Consider the following 17,455-nt stretch of genomic DNA (forward strand, 5'->3'; position numbering starts at 1 on the left):
GACTACAGGCGCCTGCCACCACGCCCGGCTAATTTTTTGTATTTTTAGTAGAGACGGGGTTTCACTGTGGTCTCGATCTCCTGACCTCGTGATCCTCCCGCCTCGGCCTCCCAAAATGCTGGGATTACAAGCGTGAGCCACCGCGCCCGGCCTAGTAACTGCATTCTTATAAACTTTACTTTGACAGGGCCAGGCGCGGTGGGAGGCTGAGGCGGGCGGATCACGAAGTCAGGAGATCGAGACCATCCTGGCTAACATGGTGAAACCCCGTCTCTACTAAAATACAAAAAAAATTAGCCGGGCATGGTGGCGGGCACCTGTAGTCCCAGCTACTCTGGAGGCTGAGGCAGAAGAATGGCATGAACCCAGGAAGTGGAGCTTGCAGTGAGCCGAGATCACACCACTGCACTCCAGCTTGGGTGATAGAGCAAGACTCCGTCTCAAAACAAAACAAAACAAAAACAAACAAAAAAACTTTACTTTGACGGAGTTGTCAGCTAGGGATAAAAATTTATAGCATGTACTGACATTCAGGATAGTTGGGAAAATCAGCTATTTTAAGTCACTCTGCAGTTGTCAAGATTAAAGAAGATAAAGCAAATTGATGGAAGAAAGGAGAAAGGAAGAGGTAATACTTTTCACTGCATCCAAATTTTTTTTTAAAGTGTGTCTGTAACTTAAAAATGTACTTTTAATCTTCATTTCAACAATGGGTTAGGTCAATCGTCATATTAAAACCCACTTTTTCGTATAGAAACTACTTTAATATTTTCTCAGTGTAACCACAAAAAGTCTTTAACCCATAGATTTTCATTTCTGGAAGGCAGTAGAAAATATAGTTATTTTTATTCCATTGGCAAAATCCCAATATGGGCAAAATTCTGCATAGGTGGTTTGTGTTTGGCAGTCTTCCTCTGTCAACATACTCCCCACCCCTTAACTAGTGTACTTACCTAAGGCAGTCATACTTCCCTCAGTCTTCACTGCAGCATTCTGTGCAGGCCTGCTGAATCCCTCTAAGTTCTTTGAGGCTCACCTGTACTTGTTTTCTCACCTCCAAGTAAAACTTTTCACTCCCTCAGGGTAGCTCTTTTTAACTCGTTTTAAAGGAAGAAACCTGTCCTTACATAAATTTATACCAATTTGTTAATGCCTGATGTTCTCTCCAAAGTTTTTTTCTTTTTAAGAAAAAGGGCTTATTAACGTCAATGAAAATTTTACTGATGAAATTTCAGAGTGAGTGAGCAAAAGTAAATAAAGTAAAAAAAAAAAAATTAGACTAGTAAAGGTAACTTGCAGTGGGATCAGAGTACCTGTCAGGAAACTGGGAATATTTGGAATTCTTACCCCTAAGCTATTGACACTTTTTACAACTTCTTCCTAAACTCCACTTCTCAATCTGTTCTACCTAATGTTTTTTCAGTGGCTACAATGCCTGCATAGTTAGAGCTCTAGCTTTTGGGTGGTGTCAGAGATAGAGTTTTTTGTATGTTAGGGTACTGCTTCTAATTAAATTTCAACCAGCAAAAGTTGAAAACAAAAAGGAACAAATAATTTCTTTTAACATCTTTAATTTGTTAACCTATCCAGAAAAAGATTTAAATCTATGGATTTTTTGACTAATGAAGGCAGAAGAGAGCCTTGTTTATTGCCTTGAAAAAGTTCCTATTGTAATAATAGAGTACGGGCTTTGAAATAAACACGTGTAGGTTTGAGTTCTTGCTCAACCAGTCAGCATATTTGTAATCTTGGGAAAGTTACTTATCCGCCTATCCTATATGTAAATTGGAACAGGTAACTGAATCACAGTGTTGTTGAAAGGGTTAAATGATATAGGTAAAACACTTTTAGCATAGTACCTTACTATGGTAAATGCTCAATAAATGATAACCTTATGATTTTGAGCAATGAACCTCATCATCTTTTTCTATAAAATGATGATAATAATAGGTCCTATATCACAGAATAGTAGAGTGATTGTTGATAATTCTAGCTAATAATTATTTAGGATAGTTGAGATTCAATACATTTTATTTTATAAATATGACAATTAAATTCATAATCTTTTTTTTTTTTTTTGAGACGGGGTCTTGCTCTGTCGCCCAGGCTGGAATGCAGTGGCTCACTCGCAGCTCACTGCAAGCTCCGCCTCCTGGGTTCATGCTATTCTCCGGCCTCAGCCTCCTGAGTAGCTGGGACTACAGGCGCCCGCCACCACGCCCGGCTAATTTTTTGTATTTTTAGTAGAGACGGGGTTTCACTGTGGTCTTGATCTCCTGACCTCGTGATCTGCCCGCCTCGGCCTCCCAAAGTCCTGGGATTACAAGTGTGAGCCACCGCGCCCGGCCCTCCTAATAGATTTTTAATAAGCCCCTCAATAGGACCTTATTTGCAGTTGAATCTAACTTTGTAAAAAGTTTCCTGTTTTAATAGAGTTCTTTTGTATTTCTGTATAGTGCACATTGGAAGTCAGTCAATAAATAATAGTTAAATGAATTTTATTTTATTTTATTATTTTATTTTATTTTATTTTTTGAGACGGAGTCTCGCTCTGTCGCCCAAGCTGGAGTGCAGTGGCGCAATCTCAGCTCACTGCAAGCTCCGCCTCCCAGGTTCACACCATTCTCCTGCCTCAGCCTCTCCGAGTAGCTGGGACTACAGGCGCCCGCCACCACGCCCGGCTAATTTTTTTTTGTATTTTTAGTAGAGACGGGGTTTCACCGTGGTCTCAATCTCCTGACCTCGTGATCTGCCCACCTCGGCCTCCCAAAGTGCTGGGATTACAAGCGTGAGCCACCGCGCCCGGCCTAAATGAATTTTAAAAATCAGGATAATCAACTCTTAGAAACATAAAATCTTAGTATTATTATTATATTTTTTGAGACGGAGTCTCACTCTGTTGCCCAGGCTGGAGTTCAGTGGCGCAATCTCGGTTCACTGCAACCTCTGCCTCCCGGGTTCAAGCAATTCTCCCGCCTCAGCCTCCCAGGTAGCTGGGACTGCAAGTGCGTGCCACCATGCCTGGCTCATTTTTTGTATTTTTGGTAGAGACAGGGTTTCACCATGTTAGCCAGGATGGTCTCGACCTCCTGACCTTGTGATCTCCCTGCCTTGGCCTGCCAAAGTGCTGGCTGAGATTACAGGGGTGAGCTACTGCACCTGGCCCAAAGTTCTTTAATTCCAGAAAATTTTAGATCTATGTAAACACCTCAGTAAATTGAAGAAATTTCTATCACCTTGCCATCAGACAGCTTTGTATTAAATTAAATCTCTATATTCAGGTCAGTTTCTTTTGCATTTTCCATAATTGTGTTAGTTAATTAGCAAACATGAGTTCACTTAAAATGTTCAGTTCCTCTGTGATATCATGAAATAAACCTGATATTAAAAATTCAGATATAGTTATAAAACACACAGAATATAAATTTTATATGTAGAGATTTTAAGCATCTTGATCATCCTTGTATCTCCAGCACATAGAACAGTCACTTGGATGTGTAGTAATAATTCATTTTGTGAATGAATATCTGCTTATAAATACATATGCTTAGAAAAAATCTGGAAGAATATGCAAAAATGTCAATAATGATTTCTGTAAAATTATAAGTAGCTTTAACTTTCTGATGTTGCTACATTAACATATATTTGTTTTAATGACATAAACAATAAAACTTAAAAATTTATTGAAAAATTTTTTTTTCCTGAGATGGGGTCTCACTCTGTCACCCAGGCTGGAGTGCAGTGGCATGTTTATGACTCACTGTAGCCTCAAACTCCTGAGCTCAACCAATCCTCCTACCTCAGCTTCCCAAGGAGCTATAGGGACTGTAGGTACTCACCACCATGCCTGGCTGATTTTTTTTTTTTTTCAATAGAGACAGAATCTCATTATATTGCCCAGGCTGATCTTAAACTCTGGCTTCAAGCCATTCTTCCACCTTGGCTTCCCAAAGTGCTAGGGTTATAGGGATTAGCCACCACATCGAGCCCTTAAAAAGAAATTTTTAATCTTTTGAGACAGGGTCTTGCCCTGTCATGATCATGGTTCACTGCAGCCTCAACCTCCTGGGCTCAGGCAGTCCCTCCACCTCAGCTTTCTAAGTAGCTGGGACCACAGACACATGCCACCACACCCAGCTAATTTAAACAATTTTTTTTGTAGAGATGGGGGTCTCACTATGTCACCCAGGTTGGTCTTGAACTCCTGGATTCAAGTGACCTGCCTGCCCCAGCCTCCCAAAGTGATGGGATTACAGGCGTGAGCTACCAGCCTGGCCTGGAACAAGAAAAGGATACCCACTCTCACCACTCATCTTTAACATAGTACTGGAAGTCCTACTAGCCAGAGCAGTCAGACAAGAGAAAGAAATAAAGAGCATCTAGGCCAGTTGCTATGGCTCACGCCTATAATCCCAGCACTTTGGGAAGCCAAGGTGGGTGGATCACCTTAGGTCCAGAGTTTGAGACAAGCCTGGTCAACATGTGGAAACCTCTTCTAAAAATACAAAAAAATTAGCTGGGTGTGGTGGCGGGCTCCTGTAATCCTAGCTACTTGGGAGGCTGAGGCATGAGAATCACTTGAACCCTGTAGGCGAAGGTTGCAGTGAGCTGAGATTAAGATCTCACCAGTGCACTCCAGCCTGGGTGACAGAGTGAGACTCTGTCTCAAAAAAGAAAAAAGAAATAAAAGAGCATCCCAGTTGGTAAAGAGGAAGTCAAACTGTCACTGTTTGCAGATGATATGATTGTTCACCTAGAAAACTCTAAAGACTCCTCCAGAAAGCTCCTAGAACTGATTAAAGAATTCAGCAAAGAAGGCCAGGCGAGGTGGCTCACGCCTGTAATCCCAGCACTTTGGGAGGCTGAGGTGGGCGGATCACCTGAGGTCAGGAGTTTGAGACCAGCCTAACCAACATGGTGAAACCCCATCTCTACTAAAAATACAAAATTAGCCAGGTGTGGTGGTGCATGTCTGTAATCCCAGCTACTTGGGAGGCTGAGGCAGGAGAATCGCTTGAACCTGGGAGGCAGAGGTTGCCGTGAGCCGAGATCATGGTCATTGCACTCCAGCCTGGGCAAAAGAGTGAAACTCCATCTCAAAAAAACAAAAAATAAAGAATTCAGCAAAGTTTCCGGATACAAAATTAATGTACACAATTAGTTTTGTGCAGTAGCTCTCCTGTACACCAACAGCAGCCAAGCTGAGAATGAAATCAGGAGCTCAACCCCTGTTACAATAGCTGCAAAAAAAGTAAAATACTTAGGAATATACCTAACCAAGGAGGTGAAACACCTCTGCAAGGAAAACTACAAAACACTGCTGAAACATAGACAACATATACAAATGGAAACATATCCCATGTTCATGGATGGGTAGAATCAGTATTGTGAAAATGACCATACTGCCAAAAGCCATCTAGAAATTCAGTGCAATTCCCATCAAAATACCATGATCATTCTTCACAGAATTAGAAAAAACAATCCTAAAATTCATATGGAACTAAAAAAGAGCCCGCATAGCCAAAGCAAGACAAAGCAAAAAGAACAAATCTGGAGGCATTACATTACCTGATTTCGAACTATACTATAAAGCTGTACTCACCAAAACAGCATGGTACTGATGTAAAAATAGGTACATAGACCAATGGAACAGAATAGAGAACCCAGAAATAAACCCACATACATACAGCCAACTGATTTTTGACAAAGCAAACAAAACCTTCAAGTGGTGAAATGACACCCTATTCAACAGATAGTGCTGGGATAATTGGCTAGCTACATGTAGGAGAATGAAACTGGATCCTCATCTCTCACCTTATACAAAAATCAACTCAAGATGGATTAAAGACTTAAATCTAATGTGATGTTAATTTTTGTTTCCGTAATGACTAATGCTGATCAGCATCTTTTTGTGTGCTTACTTGCTAGCTATATATCTTCTTTAGTGAAGTTGTATCTTCAAACATCTTGCCAATTTTTTTAGTTGAGTTGTCTTACTGAGTTGTAAAAGTTCTTTAGAGTTTGAATATAAGGTCTTTGTCAGGTACATGTTTTGCAAATATTTTTTCCCATCTGTAATAAGAACACATTTTAAATTTTGACAAAGTCCAGTTTGTAGATTTTTTTCTTTTATATTTTGTGCTGTTTGTTTCATGTTTAATATATCTTTGCCAAGTCCAAGGGTACAAAGATTTTCTCCTGTGTTTTCTTCTAGAAGTTTTATCATTTGATAGTCTGATCCATTTCAAGTTGATTTGCTATCTGGTGTGAGGTAAGGGTCAAGGTTTATTGTTTTACATATGGCTATTTAGTTGTTTTAGCACCATTAGTTAAAAAGTATCCTTTTTCTCTTGATGTATTGATATATTTGTCAAAAAGCAATTGACTACCACCTAGAAATAGCTTCTCAGCTCCATCTCAAATCTGTCCAGTTCAGCCTGCTTGCCTGTACTCCATCCTCCACCATACAAGGTATCCTCCCACCTCTGGTCCGTAGGCCCTTGGCAGCTGCTTATACAAGAGCGGGCCAGATGTCTGCATCAACTCCTAGAGCTTCTCCTGGATGGGCAACAGCAGCAGCTTCCGGGGTGGCCTGGACACTGGCATGGGTCTAGGGGGAGGCTATGCCAGGTCTGCTGGTATGGAGGAGCATCACGGCTGCCATAGTGACCTAGAGCCTCCCAAGTCCCCTTAAGCTGGATGTACACACCAACATCCAGGCTATATGCACCCAGGAGAAATTGCAGATCAAGACCCTCAACAAGTTTGCCCCCTTCATTGAAAAGGTGCCCTTCCTGGAGCAGCAGAACAAGATACTGGAGACCAAGTGGATCCTTTTGCAGCAACAAAAGGTAGCTTGGAGCGATATGGACAGCATGTTTGAGAGCTACATCAACAACCTAAAGCAGCAACTGGACACACTGAGCCAGGAGCAGCTGAAGCTCGAGGCAGAACTTGGCAACATGGAGGGACCAGTGGAGGACTATCAAGAGTGTGAAGTTTAAATAACCAAGCCTACAGAGATGGAGAATGAATTTGTCCTCATCAAGAAGGATATGAATGTAGCTTACATGAACAAGGTAAAGCTGGAATCTCACCTGGAAGAGCTGACTGACAAGATCAGCTTCCTCATTCAGCTGTATGAAGAGGAGATCTGTGAGCTGTAGTCCCAGTTCTTGGACACATCCCTGGTCCTGTCCATGGACAACAGCCACTCCCTCGATTTGAATGGCATCCTTGCCGAGGTCCGTGCCCAGTATGAGGAGATCACCAGCTGCAGCTGAGCTGAAACTGAAAGCATGTACGAGGAGTATTAGGAATACGATCAAGTGTGAGGAGCTGCAGACGCTGCCTGGGAAGCCAAGGATGACCTGCGTCACATGAAGACAGATCTCTAAGATGAACCAGAACATCAGCTTGCTTCAGGCTGAGAATGAGGGCCTCAAAAGCCAGAGGGCTTCCTTGGAGGCTGCCATCCCAGATGCTGAGTAGCAGGGGGAGCTGGCCATTAAGGATGCCAGTGACAAGCTGGAAACCACCCTGCAGAGAGCCAAGCAAGACATGGTCTGTCAGCTGCTTGAGTAACAGGAGCTGGTGAATGTTAAACTGGCCATGGACATCAAGATCTCCACTTACAAGAAGCTGCTGAAAGGCAAGGAGAGCCAGGTGGAGTCTGGGATGCAGAACATGAGTATCTGTACAAAAACCACCAGTGGCTACTCAAGGGGCTGAGCTCGGCCTGCGGGGGCCTCACAAGCTTTGGCCACAAGTATGACCTAGGGCCCCTTCCAATCCAGCTTGGGCTCTGGCAGGGGCTCCACCTCCTTCAGCTGCACCAGCTCCTTCAGGGCCGTGGTTGTGAAGAGGATCTCGAGATCCACAATGGGAGGCTAGTATCTGAGTCCTTTGATGTCCTGCAGTGAATGCCACTGCAACTCCTCCCAGGCTACCTATCTCCTCTGGCTGACCAGAGCCTGTGGGGGAGGCAACCGTGCAGGGAAGCATAGGGAACAGGAGACCCACCTGAGGCCCAATTGTGGACCTCAGCCCACCGTTAAGGGAACCTAGAGTGGTTCCTAGACGACCCCCTCTTTTTCATGCTCGCAACTGAAAACCAGTTTATACCTTTCAGAGCCTTCTGGTTAAAACAAAATTTTAAAAACAGACAAAACCTAGTTCAATTGTTTTTTCAAAATAAAGCCTCAGCTAGCTCAGCCAAAGAAGAAAGCAGTTGGCCAGATAATGTGTGGGTCAATTTCTGGATTGTCTATTCTGTCCATTGATCTATTTGTTTATTTTTACACCAATACCATAATATCTTGATTGTTATATCTTTGTATTAAGTCTAAAAATCAGTAGTAGTGTAAGAACTCCAACCTTGTCTTCTTTTCCAAAGTTGTTTTGGCTGTTTAACCTTTGCACTTCCATATGAATTTTAGAATCAGATTCTCAATTTTAAAAAACCTACTGGTATTTTGGTTGGGATAATATACAATACATAGATCAAGTTGGAAGATATAATATCTTATTGAGTCTTCCATTTTATAGATACAGTATATGTCGTCACTCATTCAGATATTCTTTAATTTCTCCTACCTAGGTTTTGGAGTTTACAATACATGTATTTTGCATATCTCTTGTCAAGTTTATTCCTAAATTTTTATTTTTTTGAGACAGAGTCTTGCTCTGTTGCCCAGGTTGGAGGGCAGTGGTGCAATCATAGCTCACTGCAGCTCAGGCTCAGATGATCCTCCTACCTTAGCCTCTTGAGTAGCTGGGACTACAGGTATGCACCACCATGCCCAGCTAATTTTTATATTTTTTTGTAGCAATAAGGTTTCATCATGTTGTCTGTGGCTGGTCTCGAACTCCTGAGCTCAAGCATTGTGCCCATCTCGGCTTTCCAAAGTGCTGGGATTACAGGCATGAGCCACAGTGCCTGGCTTATTTGTGCTTTTTTTTTCTTTCTTTCTCTATAGAAAACCAGTTTGTGGCATTGTTGACAACTGCATTGTGTCTTTTTATTCTGTTTCATTGAATTACATCCTTTAATATGGCCTTCATTTTTATGTGCTCACATTTCTTAGTTTCTGGCTTTTCAAAATGGACACATACTTCATTAATTCAGTCTTTTTTTTTTCCCATAAAAGCATGTTTTTAAAAATATTTTTAATTGACAAAAATTGTGTATATTGATGATATACAACATGGTGTATGTATATATCCTGGATGGGTTAGAGCAGGCTAATTAACATATGTATTACTTGTATACTTTTTTTATGGTGAGAATATTTAAAATCTATTCTTGCAGCAGTTTTCAAGTGTGTAATATATTGTGGGGTTTTTGGCTTTTTTTCTTTCATTATTTTTAATTGACACATAATTGTATAAGTTAATGGGGTATAGTGTGATATTTTGATACATGTATAAAACGTGTAATGATCAAATCAGGATAGTTAGCATATTCATCATCTCAAACATTTTTCATTTCTTTGTATTGGGACCGTTCAAAATCTGCTCTTCTAGCTATTTGAAAATATACGATATATTGTTAATTATAGTCACCCTATACTGCCATAGAACACTAGAACTTATTCCTCCTATCTAGCTGTCTTTTTTTTTTTTGAGACAGAGTCTCACTCTTGTCCCCTAGACTGGAGTGCAGCGGCGTGATCACAACTCCCTGCAGCCTTGATCTCCCAGGTTCAAGCAGTCCTCACCTAAGCCTCTTGAGTAGCTAGGACTATGGGTGTACACCACCATGCCCAGTTAATTTTTTAATTACTATATTTGGTAGAGATGGAGTCTCACTATGTTGTCCAGGTTGCCTGGGGTCAAGCAATCCTCCAACCTTGACCTCCCAAAATGCTGGGATTACAGGCATGAGCAACCACACTCTGTCCTAGCTGTACTTTTGTAACCATCAACCGTTTGGCTGTTCCCTTCCCTCCCCTACCCTTCCCCACCTCTAGTAACCATTATTCTACTCCCTTGTTCTATGAAATCAACCTTTTAACTTTACACATGAGTGAGAACATGCAGTCTTTCTGTGCCTGGCTTATTTCTCGAACATAATGTCCTCGAAGCCCATCTATGTTGCTGTGAATGACAGAATTTCATTCTTTTTTATGGCTAAATAGTATTCTATTGGGTATATATACTACATTTTCTTTACCAGTTTATCTGTTTACGGACACTTAGGTTGATTCCATATCTTGACCATTGTGGAATAATGATGTAATAAACATGAGAGTGCAGCTTTCTCCTTGACTTACTGATATCCTTTCCTTTGGATATTTACCCATTAGTGGAATTGCTGGATCATATGGTAGTCTATTTTTAGTTTTTTGAGTAATATCTATACTGTCTTTCATAATGGCTGTACTAATTTACACCAACAATGTATGAGTTCCCTTTTCTCCAAATCCTTGCCAGCATTTGTTATTTTTTGTCTTTTTGATAATAGCCATTCTAACTGAGGTGAGATGATAGCTCATTGTGATTTTGATTTGTATTTACCCGATTCTTAGAAATTTTTTTTTTAAAGATATATACCCGTTGACCATTCGTATGTCTTATTCGTGAGACAGGGTCTCATTCTATCATCCAGGCTGGAGTGCAGTGGCTCAATCTCGGCTCACTGCAGCCTCAGTCTCCTGGGCTTAGGTGTGAGCAGCTAGGACCACAGGTCCGTGCCACCATCCCTGGCTAATTTTTTGTGTTTTTGTAGAGACAGGGTTTCACCATGTTGTCTAGGCTGGTCTCAAACTCCTGACCTCAGGCAGTCCTCCAGCCTGAGCCTCCCAAAATGTGGGGAATTACAGGTGTGAGCCACCACGCCTGGCCTGTATATCTTCTTTTGAGAGATGTCTCTGTTCAGCTCATTTGTCCATTTCTAAATGAAATTATTTATTTATTAATCCCTTGTTGAATAGTTTGCAAATATTTTCTTCCACTCTGCAGGTTGTCTCTTCACTCTGTTGCTTGTTTAGTTTGCTGTACAAAAGCTTTTTAGTTTGATACAAATCCATTTGTCTATTTTTGCTTTTGAGGTCTTAGCCATAAAATCTTTGCCTAGACCAATGTCCTGAAGCGTTACCCCTGTGTTTTCTTCTGGTAGTTTTATAGTTCCAGGTCTCACATTTAAGTCTTTAATCCATTTTTAGTTGGTTTTTATATATGGTGAGAGCTAGGGGTCCACTTTCATTTTACTGCATACAGATATCCAGTTTTCCCAGGACCTTTTATCAAAGGGACTGTCCCTTCCCCAGTGAATATTCTTGGTGCCTGTGTTGAAAATCAGTTGGCTGTAAGTGCGTAGATTTTGTTTGTTTGTTTGTTTTCTATTGTCTTCCATTGGTGTGTCTGTTTTTATGCCAGTACTGTGATGTTTTGGTTATATAGCTTTGTAATATATTTTGAAGCCAGATAGTGTGATGCTTCTATCTTTGTTCTTTTTGCTTAGGATTGCTTTGGCTAGTCAAAGTCTTTTGTGGTTCCATACAAATTTTAAGGTTTTTGTTGTTTCTATTTATGTGAAGACTATCATTGGGATTTCGGTTTTTTTGTTGTTGTTGTTGTTTTGTTTTTTAAGAGATAGGGTCTTGCTACATTACCCAGACTGGCCTTGGAATCCTGGGCTCAAGCAATCCTCCTGCCTCAGCCTTCTGAGTAGCTGGGACCATAGATGTGTGCCATTTACCCAGCTCATTGGTATTTTTATATAGATTGCAGTGAATCTGTTGATCGCCTTTGGTAGTATGGTCATTTTCACAATATTAATTATTCCAATCCATAAATGCGATGTCTTTCCATTTTTTGTGTGTGTTCTCCAATTTATTTAATTCAGTGTGTGCGGGGGGTTTTGTTTTGTTTTGAGACAGGGCCTCAATCTGTCGCCCAGGCTGGAGTGCAGTGGCTCGATCTCGGCTCACTCCAACCTCTGCCTCCTGGGTTCAAGCGATTCTCGTGACTTAGCCTCCTGAACAGCCGGAATTATAGTTGTGCATCACCGTGTCTGCCTAATTTTTGTATTTTTAGTAGACACAGGGTTTCACCATGTTGGCCAGGCCTGTTTCAACTCCTGACCCCAAGTCATCCGCCTGCCTCGGCGTTCCAAAGTGCTGGGATTACAGGCCTGAGCCACCACACCTGGCCTCGTTCAGTGTTTTACAGTATTTAATGGTATCCCATATTTCTTATAGACTTTCTTTGTTCATTTTCATCGTTATTTCCTTCTTTTCTCTCTCTGGGTAATTTCAAGTGACCTGTGTCCAAGTTCAGAAATTCTCTCTGCTTGATCAAGTCTGCGATTGAAGCTCTCTATTGTATTTATTTCATTCATTGAATTCTTCAGCAGCAGGATTTTTGTTTTGTTCTTTTTATTATTTATATCTCTTTGTTGAATTTCTTGTTCATATTGTGAGTTGTTTTCCTGATTTCATTGAATTATCTATTTGTATTTTCTTGTTTCTTGTTAAGTTTAAGATCATTGTTTTGAAAAATTTTTGGCAACTCGTTGCCTTTTTATCAGTAGAACCTGTTACTAGAGAGTTACAACTGTCCCTTGATCAACATGGGTTTAAACTGCACAGGTCCTGTACTCAGATTTTCTTCAGCCTCTACCATCCCTGAGACAGCGGGACCAACCCCTCCTTTTCTTCCTCTCCCTTAGCCTATTCAACTTATATTTAGATGATGAGGATGAATACCTTTTTGATGATCCACTTCCCCTTAATGAATAGTAAATACATTTTCTGTTCCTTATGATTTTCTTTCTTTCTTTTTTTTTTTTTTTTGCGACGGAGTTTCACTCTTGTTGCCCAGGCTGGAGTGCAATAGTGTAATCTTGGCTCACCGCAACCTCCGCCCCCCTGATTCAAGCGAATCTCCTGCCTCAGCTTCCTGAGTAGCTGGGTTTACAGGCATGTGCCACCACGCCCGGCTAATTTCATATTTTTAGTAGAGATGGGTTTCTCCATGTTGGCCAGGCTGGTCTCGAACTCTCGACCTTAGGTGATCCACCTGCCTCGGCCTCCCAAAGTGCTGGGATTACAGGCGTGAGCCACTGCGCCTGGCCATGACTTTCGTCATAAACTTTTATTTAGCTAACTTTATTATAAGAATACAGTATATAATACATATAAAACTATATGTTAATTGACTGTTTATGTTATTGGTAAGCCAATAGTAAGCTATTAGTAGTTAAGCCTTTGGGGAGTCAAAAGTTGTGCACACATTTTTGACCGTGTGAGCAATTGGTACCCCAATTCCTGCATTGTTTGAGGGTCAGCTGTATTATGTTCCTTTGGTAGCATCATACTTCCTTGTGTTTCTGTGTCAATATCTGTGTATTTGGTGGAACAATTGCCTTTTCTAAACTTTCTAGAGTAGCTTTGTAGAGAAAGACACTCACCTGCAATTGGGTTTTATCGTGCCAGTCAGGAAGGGTGTAGTGTCTGTTTGTGGATAGGTGCAGTGGTATAGTTTCCATGCAGCTTCTTCAGCTGCATTCAACGTCAGCAATAACTGAGTGCTCAGTGGCCTAGTCTGTAGAAGTTTGTGGCAGTGACAGTGGCAGCATAGGTTGTTAATGTCCTTGGTGTCAAAGGCTTTTGGAGTACTCCTATTCTAATTTTCTTCCCAAAGGGAAGACTTAACCAAGGTGTCAGGTCTGAATAGCCTACAAGTAGCTACAGTAGCACTGGGTTCCAGGTATTGGTGCTAGGCACAGGGTCTGTATTAGTCTGTTCTTGCAGTGATATAAACAAATACTTGAGACTGGGTAATTTATAAAGAAAAGAGGTTTAATTGGTTCATGGTTCTGCAGGCTGTACAGGAAGCATTGTGGCTTCTTCTTCTGGGGAGGCCTCAGGAAGCTTCCAGTCATGGTGGAAGGCAAAGGGAGAACCAGCATTTCACATGGCAGGAGCAGGAGGAAGAGAAAGAGTGGGGAAGTACCACACACTTTTAAACAACCAGATCTCACTATCTCAAGGAGAGCTCTGGGCAGATGACCTTAAACCATGAGAAACCCCCACCATGATCCAATCACCTACCACCAGGCCCCACCTCTAACATTGGGGAGTATAATTGAACATGAGATTTGGGTGGGGACATGGATCCAGACCATCTCAGGGTCTCACAAACCTATTATGGCATCTGAGTTTTGGGGTACAGGTTAGCACTCTGTGGCAGAGTTGGATGTAGATTGACCACAGAGCTAGGATCTGTGACTCTCAGATACCCTCTAGCAGCTCAGGCCCAGGGAGCTAGGTTGTAGCTGTGATTCTACCTCTGAGAGGCAGGGCACAGAACTGGCCCAACCCTAGGGGAATGGAGGGGGTACCCTGGAGGTTTGGGAGCAGGGTACAGCTACAATTTGGGAACATGAGCCAATAGGGCTCAGTGGTAACTCAAGTCCCAGGGAGATGAAGCACCGTGTAGTAGTAACTATAGTCCCTGGGAACTTGGCAGTATCTCAAACTCTGTGAGGCCAGTTGCAGCAGCAGCAGCAGCAGCAGCAGCAAGTGCCCCAGAATGGTGGAGTACAGCTGTTGTTTAGACCCTGGGGGTGTAGGGAACAGCATAGCAATGACTGTACTCCCTATGGAGAAGGGTGTCTTAGCAGCTCAGACTCTAGGGGGCTAGTCCAGCTCTAGGGAAGATGACTACTAGATAAGTTTGGTCTGTAGGGCAGAGTGTCTCAGCTCAACCACTGCTATGTTTCTCTAGGACACAGGATACTGTCAGCTCAGCCCTGGGATGGGCATCTGCTCAACTTGGCCACAGCACCAGTTCTCCAGGGGCCCATGTGCTGCTTCAGCTTAAGCCTGGGGGGCATGACTGTTCTGGGAGGCCCAGGCATCATTTCCTGGAATGTGGGGAGTTGCTTCACCTTATGCACTGGAGAGGCATGACTGCTCTGAGCAGCTAAGGTACTGTTTCCCTAGGAGGCAGGATACTGCTTCAGCTCTGGCCTGAGGGGGTGATAGGAGGGGTAGGTTGGGTGGCTCCACCTCTGCTTCCCCCGACCCCTGTACAAGGGTATAACAGCTGTTTGCAGCTCAACTTGGTGATGTTGGGCCACTGGGCTAGTGTGGTTCAGTCTTGGCTTAGCCTCAGGGATAAAAGGGAAATGTGGCTACTCAGCCCCGGAGCAAGACACACTCCAGCCATAGTTAGGATTCCAAGATGACATAGCACAGTAGCTACATGAACTACAGTGCTTGGGACACAGTGTCGGTTTCTTCTCTCGGGGCAGCATAGCAGTGTGGACTCCAGAGAGCTTCCTCAGCTGGGCTTGGTGCCTGTGAAGACTGCAGGGAACCTCAGTGGTGAGGTCTATTGGTAGGGTTGGTTACTGGAATCCTCTTGCTTCCCTCCTTGCTGCAGGGAGTTCTTCCTGGTTCCTAGCTCTTCCCAGTTGGGGAATTGGGTGGTGGAGGCCAAATGCTTCCTTCCATTCTCTATGTGGTCATCCCAAGTTTCTGTGCTCGTCAATGCTCTCCCTCATTTATTTTTGTTAAAATGTAGTTGTTTATTCATTGTTTTGATTGTCTTTGTGAGGGAAATGAATGCTAGGGACTTCTAGTGGGCCATCTTGCTGATGTAACCTGACTACAATATATTGCTATTAACTGTAGTCACTATGAACTTATTCCTCCTAATTGAAATTTTGTATCCTTTGACCATAGTCTTCTTTTCTTTTCTTTCTTTTCTTTTCTTTTTTTTTTTTTTAATTTACACACCACTATACAAACAGGGAACACAGCTTTCTTTCCTAATATGAGGGTTTAAAGAAGGGGTGTCCAATCTTTTGGCTTCCCTGGGCCACATTGGAAAAAGATGAATAATCTTGGGCCACACATAAAATACACTAATGTTAGCTGATGAGTTAAAAAAATTGCAAAAAAAAAAAATCTCATAATGTTTTAACAAAGTTTACGAATTTGTGTTGGGCTGCATTTTAAGTCGTCCTGAGCCACACCATGGGCCACAGGTTCAGTTCCATGTGAATTTGAGAGAAACATATGTTCTTTAATTGTTTGGAATGAATTTTAAATATGTCCAGTAATTCAAGCTTGTTCTGTTTTCTTAACTTGGCTGAGATAATTATCATGAGGTCTTGCACTATGATAATACATTTGTCATTTTGGCCCTAAACTCTATCCACTTTTTTAAAAGTTGGTTTTTCTTGTTGCTGTTTGATTGTTTTTTGAGACAAGGTCTTGCTTTGTCACCTAGGCTGGAGTGCAGTGCTATGATCACAGCTGACTGCAGTCTTGACCTCCCAGGATCAAGTGATCCTCCCACCTCAGCCATCTGATTACCTGGGACTGCAGGTGAGGGCCACCACACCTGTCTAATTTTTTGTGTGTGTAGAGACAGGGTTTCAACATGTTGCCCAGGCTCGTCTGGAATTCCTGGGATCAAGCAGTCTGCCTGCCGTGGCCTCCCAAAGTGCTAGAATTATAGGCATGAGCCACTGCACCTGGCCTAAAAGTTTTTAAAGGGAAATTTCAAAAACATACAGGAGTAGGCTGGGCATAGTAGCTCACGTCTGTAATCCCAGCACTTTGGGAGGCCAAGGTGGGCAGATCACTTGAAGTCAGGAGTTCAACACCAGCCTGGCCAACATGGTGAAACCCCATCTCTACCAAACAATACAAAAATTAGCTGGGCATGGTGGTGTGCGCCAGTAGTCCCAGTTAGTTGGGAAGCTGAGGTGGGAGAATCGCTTGAACCGGGGAGGTAGAGGTTGCAGTGAGCCGAGATTGTGCCACTGCACCCCAGCCTGAGGGCCAGAGTGACACCTTGTCTCAAAAAAAATACATATTATATATAATATATAATTATATGTAATTATTTATAATTATATAATATAATATGTACTCCTGTATATATTTAAATATAAATATAAATTTTATAAATATATTATATATAATATATATATCATTTACTATGCTAATATATATTTATATATTTTATATATTTGTATATTATATATTATATATTTATATATTAAATAGTAGAATATTCTACTTATATATTATATATTTATGTATTATATATATATTTATATATATTTAATATATAAATATATATATTAGTAGAATAGTAAATGAAGCCAGTGTACAGTTATCAGTGTATGACCAATCTTGTTTTATTTATTTCTCTATCAATTGTACCCTTTTCTCTGACTTTGGTATTTATTTACTTTCTTGAGACAAGGTCTCATTTTGTCACACAGGCTGGAGTGCAGTGGTACAATCACAGCTCCTGGGCTCAAGTGATCTCCTGCCTCAGCTTGCCAAGAAGCTGGGACTACAGGCACACACCACCATGCCCAGCTAATGTTTTTGATCTTTAGTAGAAATAGGGTCTTGTTATGTTGCCCAGGCTAGTGTCAAACTCCTGGGTTCCGGTGATCCACCCACCTCTGCCTCGCAGAGTG

General features: G+C 41.8%; 1 protein-coding gene and 1 pseudogene across 24 annotated transcripts in view; both read left to right on the forward strand.

Moving 5' to 3' along the window:
- Positions 1-17,455, forward strand: part of CARF (calcium responsive transcription factor) — a 77,623-nt gene that overhangs the window by 5,868 nt on the left and 54,300 nt on the right. For 2 of the 24 annotated variants that reach the window (XM_055290255.2, XM_055290261.2), the window contains exon 3: positions 6,215-6,271. The exons of 18 other annotated variants lie outside the window; for them this stretch is intronic. The gene's annotated coding sequence lies outside the window, so the exon portion shown is untranslated. Of the gene's footprint in view, positions 1-6,214; positions 6,272-14,733; positions 14,937-16,245; positions 16,344-17,455 lie in introns of all 24 variants that reach the window. 4 more of the 24 variants (XM_055290254.2, XM_055290252.2, XM_055290253.2 and 1 more) reach the window with 4 other exon arrangements.
- LOC129487326 (keratin, type II cytoskeletal 8-like) lies at positions 6,279-7,922 on the forward strand (annotated as a pseudogene).

The sequence above is a fragment of the Symphalangus syndactylus genome, chromosome 8 (assembly GCF_028878055.3).
Source record: "Symphalangus syndactylus isolate Jambi chromosome 8, NHGRI_mSymSyn1-v2.1_pri, whole genome shotgun sequence".
Classification (NCBI taxonomy): Eukaryota; Metazoa; Chordata; class Mammalia; order Primates; family Hylobatidae; genus Symphalangus; species Symphalangus syndactylus.